Here is a 7,564-nt window from a genome sequence, read left to right on the forward strand (position 1 = left end):
TCCATTGGCAAAGCTAAAACATTTAGAACAACTAAGGAAATAACCACAGTACTGATTTTTCCCAATTATATTTATTATATGTTATTTTATATAATAAAATAAATATTTTGAGTCATATTGATATAAAATGGATATTGAATAAATAAATTGGGGAGAAGAAATAGCTCTTTCTTTTGGTATAATCTAACTTAATAAATTTAGAAAGGAGGGAAATAGAAAATAACTATTAGAAAATCATAGTCATAATTAATGCAGAGCCACAGAAGATTAATAAAATTAGTGGGCAAAAGCTTAAGGAGAAACAGAATATTTGCATAATCTCTGTATTAAGGTTATCCACAGACACAGAACCAGTGGAGATCATGTATCTACCATCTATCATTCATCTATCATCTATCTATCTATCTATCTATCATCTTTCATTTATCATCTGTCTGCCTGTCTGTCTGTCTCTCATCTATCATCCATCTATACATCCATCCACCCACCTATCTGTCTTTATTATGAGGAATTGGCTCACGTAATTGTGGAGGCTAAGAAGTCCTACGATCTGCTATTTGTAAGCTGGAAACACAGGCAAGTCAGTGGTATAATTCAGCTTGAGTTCAAAGGGCTAAGAAGCAGGGGAGCAGATAGTATAAATCCCAGTCAAAAGGCAGGAGAAAATGAGATGAAATATTCCAGCTCAATCAGTGAGACAAGAAAAAAGTGAATTTCTTTTTCCACTGCCTTTTGTTCTATCCAGGTCCTCAGTGAATTGGGTGGTGTCCACCCACACTGGTGAAGGAAAACCTTTTTATCGAGTCATCATTCCAAATGCTCTATCATTTGGAAACACCTTTGCAGACACGCCCAGAAATAATATTTAATCTGGACACCCCATGCCTAACCAAGTTGATATATAAAATTAACCATAAAGTTACAAAGTATGTCTCCTCAAACATTTACTAAATACAAAGGGAAAAATTAACTTACAATGGAAGAACCAAGCAGATATTACCTTAACCAAGTGATCAAAGATAACATACCAGTAGTAAGACATGAACATTGTATATCCCAATGTGATACAGTGACTTCTCTCAAGGGCACATAACTCTCTAGTATGCTTGCCAAACACTTATAACTTCAATTTCCTCATGAGAAAGCATCAGAGAAACTGAAGTTGAGGCACATTTTGCAAAATACAGAACAAGTAATCTTTATAAGTGTCAAAGACATGAAAGACAGAAATATTTAAGAATTATCACAGAAGGAAATGAGGAAGACATGACAACTAATTGCAATGGCATCCTGGGTTATATTCAGAAACTGAAAAAAACGTTGGATAAAGTCATAATAGTTAATAGGATAGTACCAATATTTTCTTGTTGTTAACATTTGTATGATTGTTATATAAGATTATAACATTAACGGGAGCTGAGTGAAGTTTATAAGATGACTCTCTATACCATCTTTGTGACTCCTCTGTAAGTCTAAAATTATTTTAAAATGCAAAATGTTAAAAAAAATTGCCTAAATCCTATTACTTTTTATGTTTTTCATAATTTTGTGACATGTTCAAGAACTAGAGGTTTATCTATATGACAAAGGTCCTCACCTGTAGAGGAGAGAACAAATTATTCTCAAGTTGCCTGTACTTTTCATTTTCCATCTTTTCTAATATTTCTTTTAGTTTCTCATCAGTTTAATGATCTCTATAAAATTCCAGTTGAAGGTAAATCAAATAAGCTATTCCTCACCATGTGTCTTTCATTTTATTTTTTAAATTTTGTATTATTATATATTTTTAGTGCTATACTAGGAACCTAGAGCATTTGATTAATACCTTGAGAGTCATTTTTCTTACAAACATTAATTTACATGAATAATAATGAAAAAAAAAACAGCAATATTTACCCATTTCCTAATTTGAAATTAAAAGTTCTTTACCCATTTCCAATGTTAGTGGGCAGAGTGTGGTCTCAAGTCCACCAAATAAGCAATTCTTGAACGTCGGCTGAGTGTCTGACAATAAAGCTCAACTCTGACATTATCTACCTAAAGATAACATCAAATCCCACAGGTTAAGGTCTCAGTCCTACAAGACTGTTCCAACCTCCTACTTCAGAGGCCAGTTCAAGTGCAGGTTTTTAACTGTCTTCTGACAGATAGGCTATAGATCATAGGTTCCAACACCACACTCTTGTGTTCATTAATTTGCTAGAGCTTCTCACTGAAACCAGAGAAACATTTTACTACTAGATTACCAGTTCATTATAAAATGATATAAATCAAGAACAAACAGATAGAAAATATGCATATGGCAAGGTCTGAGGAAACAGCACAGCTGCCAAGCTCTCTTTCCAGTGCCCACTCTCCTCAACTCTTCATGTGTTCATCCAGAAGCTCTCTTTTGGGTTTTCTTGGAAGCTTCATTGCATAGGCATGATTGATCAAATCACTGGCCCATGGCTATTGATTCAATCTCCAGCCCTTCTCCCCTTTCCTGTGGTGGGGGCAAGGACTAAAATTTTCAACCTTATAATCACAAAGTTGGGTCTTTTGGTAACCTAACCAGTCCTTGCTTTCCAAAGGTCACTTTATTAAAATAACAAACAACACATTTATCACACTCATCAATTAGGAAATTCCAATGGTTTCAGGAGTCTGTCAGAAACAGGACAAAGACCAAATATATATTTCTTATTATAAATCACAGTATCACAGCAATGTAATTAAATGAATTGGATTGATAATGCTATATGCTGAATTCAGGTAGTGCTTTCAATTTGCTCATCTGTAAGGTGAAAAGGTGGGATAGGTAAACTTATGATCCTTTCAATCTTTAAGCTGTGAAACATTACATATAAATATTAGTGGAAGAGATTACATTTATTTAGTTTAATTTATTAGGATTCAAGACTTCTAAAGTTAACCTGTAATTTCGTTTTATTTGCAAATTATTCTGCATCAAGAGCTTTGGCATCAGATGGTTAAATTTATTGTTCTTAGGTTTCCTGTTTATGTTATTGGTCTCATGGGTCCAGACTTATTTTGTTTATCATCAGCGATGACAGTATCATTTTTAAGCAATTCTGTTTTCATGCAACTACTTCAAAGATATACTCTAGAGCCAGCCTGTCTTTGGCTTACTGTTTTATACACTATCTGGAGACTTTGGCTGGTAATAATTTTAACCCTCATTATTTAAAAATAATTGCCCGTGTAAGTTATATAATGGCCAATATCAAGGAAATACCCTTATCACATATTCTCCTTCAAGAAGGAGAAAGAATAGAATGAATACTCTGTGTTCCTTTTCATCCAAAGCTTTCTTCTAGGGATAACACATTTACATTTCTGATAATAATAAATAATTAGTTTTTAAATAATTCCTGTAATGTCCCTGCTGAAAAGTTTGAGGGTGAAAAAGTAATTAATCAGCAACAACAATTGTGAATGGTTTTCTTTTAAACTTGGCTAGAAGAGGACATGAAAAGGAAGAAAGAAGAAATTAGTACTATATGTAAACTCTGTGATTAAAAATATTAAAATTACATGTGCAGGCAAAGTCATTAGAGGGTCTCTAATCAGTGCCTAAATTTTTATCCAGATACTGCCCTTTCCTAGCTGTATGATGTTTGTTAATTAGCTCAACATCTGTAAAACATTGGTGGCTAAAAGAATTAAGTGATTTCTTTGACTCCAACGTTTTTAGGAAATCCTAGCACATGGAAAACTAAATGTAAACTATTATTGTTGTAGTTGGGATGCCTATGCTGATGATAATTAATGAGGACACTACCAAGCCATTTATTAATGTATTGCCTATGAGGTAGTTACTCTCCTGCTTTTGGAGAGGTGGTATCCTGTCACGTTTTCACTTGATTACTATTTGAATAATAACTATTTCAAGTAATATAACCTGTTTAAAGAAATTTCTTGAAACAATTAAAATTATACCTCTAAGAGGCAGCACTTAATGGACACAAAAGGTACGTAAGACTCTCTCTCTGTCTCTTTCTCTCTCACCCCACTCTGTGCAAGTGTATGTTTCTGAGTGTTTGTGGTAAAATAAGAAAAATGTATTCACTTTTTCAGTAAATAAGATAAAATGTATCCATTTTATTATTTTTTACTTAAAATATATCTTCCCAAACCCCAAAAACCTAATTATTTGATTGATACAGTAGTGCTCCCTTATCTGCAGTTTTGCTTTCTGAATTTTCAGTTACTCAGGGTCAATTGTGGTCTGAAAATATTAAATGGAGAATTCCAGAAATAAACAATTAATACGTTTTAAATTGCATGCTGTTCTGAGTAGTGTGATGAAATCTTACACCATCCTGGATCCATCCAGCCTTGGAAGGTGAGTCATCCTCTTGTCCAGCATATCCATGGTATATATACTACCTGCCCCTTAGTAGCTGTCTGGGTTAGCAGATTGACTGTCATGGTATTATAGTGCTTATATTCAAGTAACTCTTATTTTACTTAATAAAAGCCCCAAAGTGCAAGAGTAGTGCTGCTGGCAATTTGGATATGCCAAAGAGAAAACGTAAAGTATATGTATATATAGGAGAAACATAGTATATACAGGTTTCAGCATCTGAGATTTCAGGCTTTCATTGGAGGCCTTTGAAAACATCTCCTCTTACATAAGGAAGGACTACTGCACATTGTTTCTCAAAGCTAATGATTCAATAAAAGGAGAGTGTACTTTCTAATTTCGTGGTATATGTGAGCACCTATTCCTACTGGCTCAGGACAGCCTGCAAGTACACATAAAACACTTTATTGGCAGTGGTGACCTATAAGCCAGAGGTGCAATGTCTAATTCATGCACTTTGTTGTTTAGATTGCTGGAATTGTGGCTTACTCTTGCTTTTCTGTCATATCAAAACTTCTGCTTTTGCATTTGAAATTTGATGCTGTTTCTAACGGCTTATAATTTGTGGTAAAAAGGCGGCGATATTAGTGCTTAGAAACTTCAGGGATCTATCTGGAGTGTTTGAAATGTTTGCTTAAGTATTACTTCCTTAGTGAGGCTTTTAACTGATTGCTACACAGTTCAATGTTTACATTATACAGTTTCTAGAGAGTACTGTTATAAAGCACTCTGTGGATTACTGCTTAAATGTACATTATTAACCAGGGGTCTCATTTTTTCTTATTCTCATACCTGCATCAGAGCACAATAAAAAGTATTTAAGGCATTCCTCTTCAAATCACCAATAAAAATATAAGCTTTTCGAGATGATTTTCTGAAGGAACTCAGTATAAGTGGTTGAGACTATTTAAAGATTTTTTGTTTCATAGATTCTCTTAAGTCATAACTCTAAAAGCCATTAACAATCATTTCGAAGTACTTCTTGATGTGTCTATGAAAACTAATCAAATCATGGCAAAATAACTCACAAACAAATCACAGATATCTTTTAATATTTGTGATGATTACATATGGAAGAAGTACTTTAAAATTTAATTAAAAAGTCTGCTTTGCACTCTCAGTCTTCAGGTCTAACAATAAGCAAGGTAATAGGTCCAAGAGTATAGTATATAATTGCTTGAAGTGATTAATTCATACATATGGGTTGCAATTGATTAATATAATAATGTCTACTATTAATTAAAAATTAAGGTAATTTAAATCCAAATAATTTATATAATTTACATGTGTGCAATGTATTTGCAAAAGTATTGCTTGATTTTAGTAAATAATTTTTCCTCACTAGATTGTAAGCTCCATGAAAGTAGTTTTTATCTAATGTATTAAATGCTGTATCTACAGCACAGTATGCAGAAGTTTCTGGCACGTGGCAGGTCCTCAATAAATGCCATTTTAATGAATAAATAATCTAATATTTAATGTCCAAAAGGTTTGTTTCTTGCTGTTTCTTGCTCGTTTCTTGCTGCTTATTCCTTGACATTTCATAGCAAGGGCTCAATAAATGATGGCCACCTTGGAGTCTGCCTATATGTATATACAAGCACATTATAAGCCTCCAAGTGACAGTTGACTGGTTAATTCTCATGACACTTTGCCAGATATATATTTTTCTTTCCAACACAATAATACATCTAACAGAGAAAATAAGTTACTGTCAGAAGAATAAGCCCAGGCTTCAGTAAGAATCAAGTAAAATAATATTTGCTAATTATCAAGCACAACTTCTCCAAAAGTTACAGGTTGTTTAAGAAAAATTGTCCTATCAGAATTTTCATACCAGGCATGTAATATCATTTTGCTTGCTAATAAAACCTCTTCCTCAGAGATATGCTAAAAACCTTTCAATTTAATCATTGGTCAGGGAGTACAGATTTTATTTCAGAATGCTAAAAATATCATTTTATATTGAGAAACAACTAATATTTTTGTGTTTAAGTAAATACGTTGTTTCCTATATACGATTAATGTTAAATGATCACTCCTGACTTCAAGTATTTAGAGAAAATATATACAATAATATATGTTTTTAAAAATGTTATTTTCTCTCTGAAAAATATTGTTAAAATATTTCATTTCTATATATAATTATTCTTGTTATCTAAGAATATGTATTTTTAGATGTACTGAATGTCATTGCCATGTGAACGTTGCCTCATTGTATTTCTCCATATATAATTTTTTAAAATATTTCCATCTCTACAGAATCTCTCACATCCATATTTTTTATCTATTCCGCTTGTTTTTGACCCTGCTTTCCTGTCTATTTTAGTAACCTCCTGACTCATCTTCATTTTCAGTCTCTCTCCAGGTCTATAGGTATCATCATTTGTCACTTGGCGCCTCATGTTTCAACACTTCACATTTCCATTCTTCTTCCACATTAATCTTGTCTACAGTACAAGCAGAGTGATCTTTTTAAAAAGTAAATAACATCTTGTTAGTTCCTGGTTTATATCTTTCCCTTTGCACTGAGAATGAAATCCAAACTCCTCAGCAAGGCCAAGTAACCTTTTTGGTTGACCTCACAAATTGCAAGGACCTTGTCAGCTTACAATCCCTTATTTTTTATTTTTTACTCCTACAGCACCTAGTCTTCCTAGGTAGTCTCCCATCCAAGTACTAGCCAGATCCGACCCTGCTTAGCTTCTGAGATCAGACAGGATCAGGCTTGTTCAGAGTGGCATAGCCGTAGACCCAGCTTAGATTTTACATCAACCTAACAACATCCACTTTGCAGATGACCAAAGGAAAGCCAGGAGAGGTTAAATGTATCCAGGATTACACAGCTAATCCATGACAGAATGAGGATTCAATTCAGATCTATTTGACTCCAGAGAATACACTATTATTTAACGTTATAAAACTCTTATTTTTTCCTCTGTAGAAGCTTCCTTGGGTTTTTAATCTGCACTCCAGAAAGATTTTGCACCTTTTCTAGTACTTAAGACATAACATTGTTAATTATAATTGCATCTTTCCCTGCAAACTGTGGGCTTCACAAAGCATGTCTTAATTCAATTTTTGATACAATATCTAGCACATAGTAGGCAATGGCTAACACTTCTTAAATAATTAATTTATTATTATGGTTTACAATTAATAGAAAGGAGAAACACTATTGACATGTTGTAAAGA

The 7,564-nt window shown here is 33.3% G+C and overlaps 1 pseudogene; it reads right to left on the reverse strand.

The window, feature by feature from the left end:
• Nucleotides 1-7,004: 7,004 nt before the first annotated feature.
• LOC112474349 lies at nt 7,005-7,123 on the reverse strand (annotated as a pseudogene).
• Between the last annotated feature and the right edge of the window lie 441 nt (nt 7,124-7,564).

This window comes from Pteropus alecto, unplaced genomic scaffold (genome assembly GCF_000325575.1).
Source record: "Pteropus alecto unplaced genomic scaffold, ASM32557v1 scaffold79, whole genome shotgun sequence".
Classification (NCBI taxonomy): domain Eukaryota; kingdom Metazoa; phylum Chordata; class Mammalia; order Chiroptera; family Pteropodidae; genus Pteropus; species Pteropus alecto.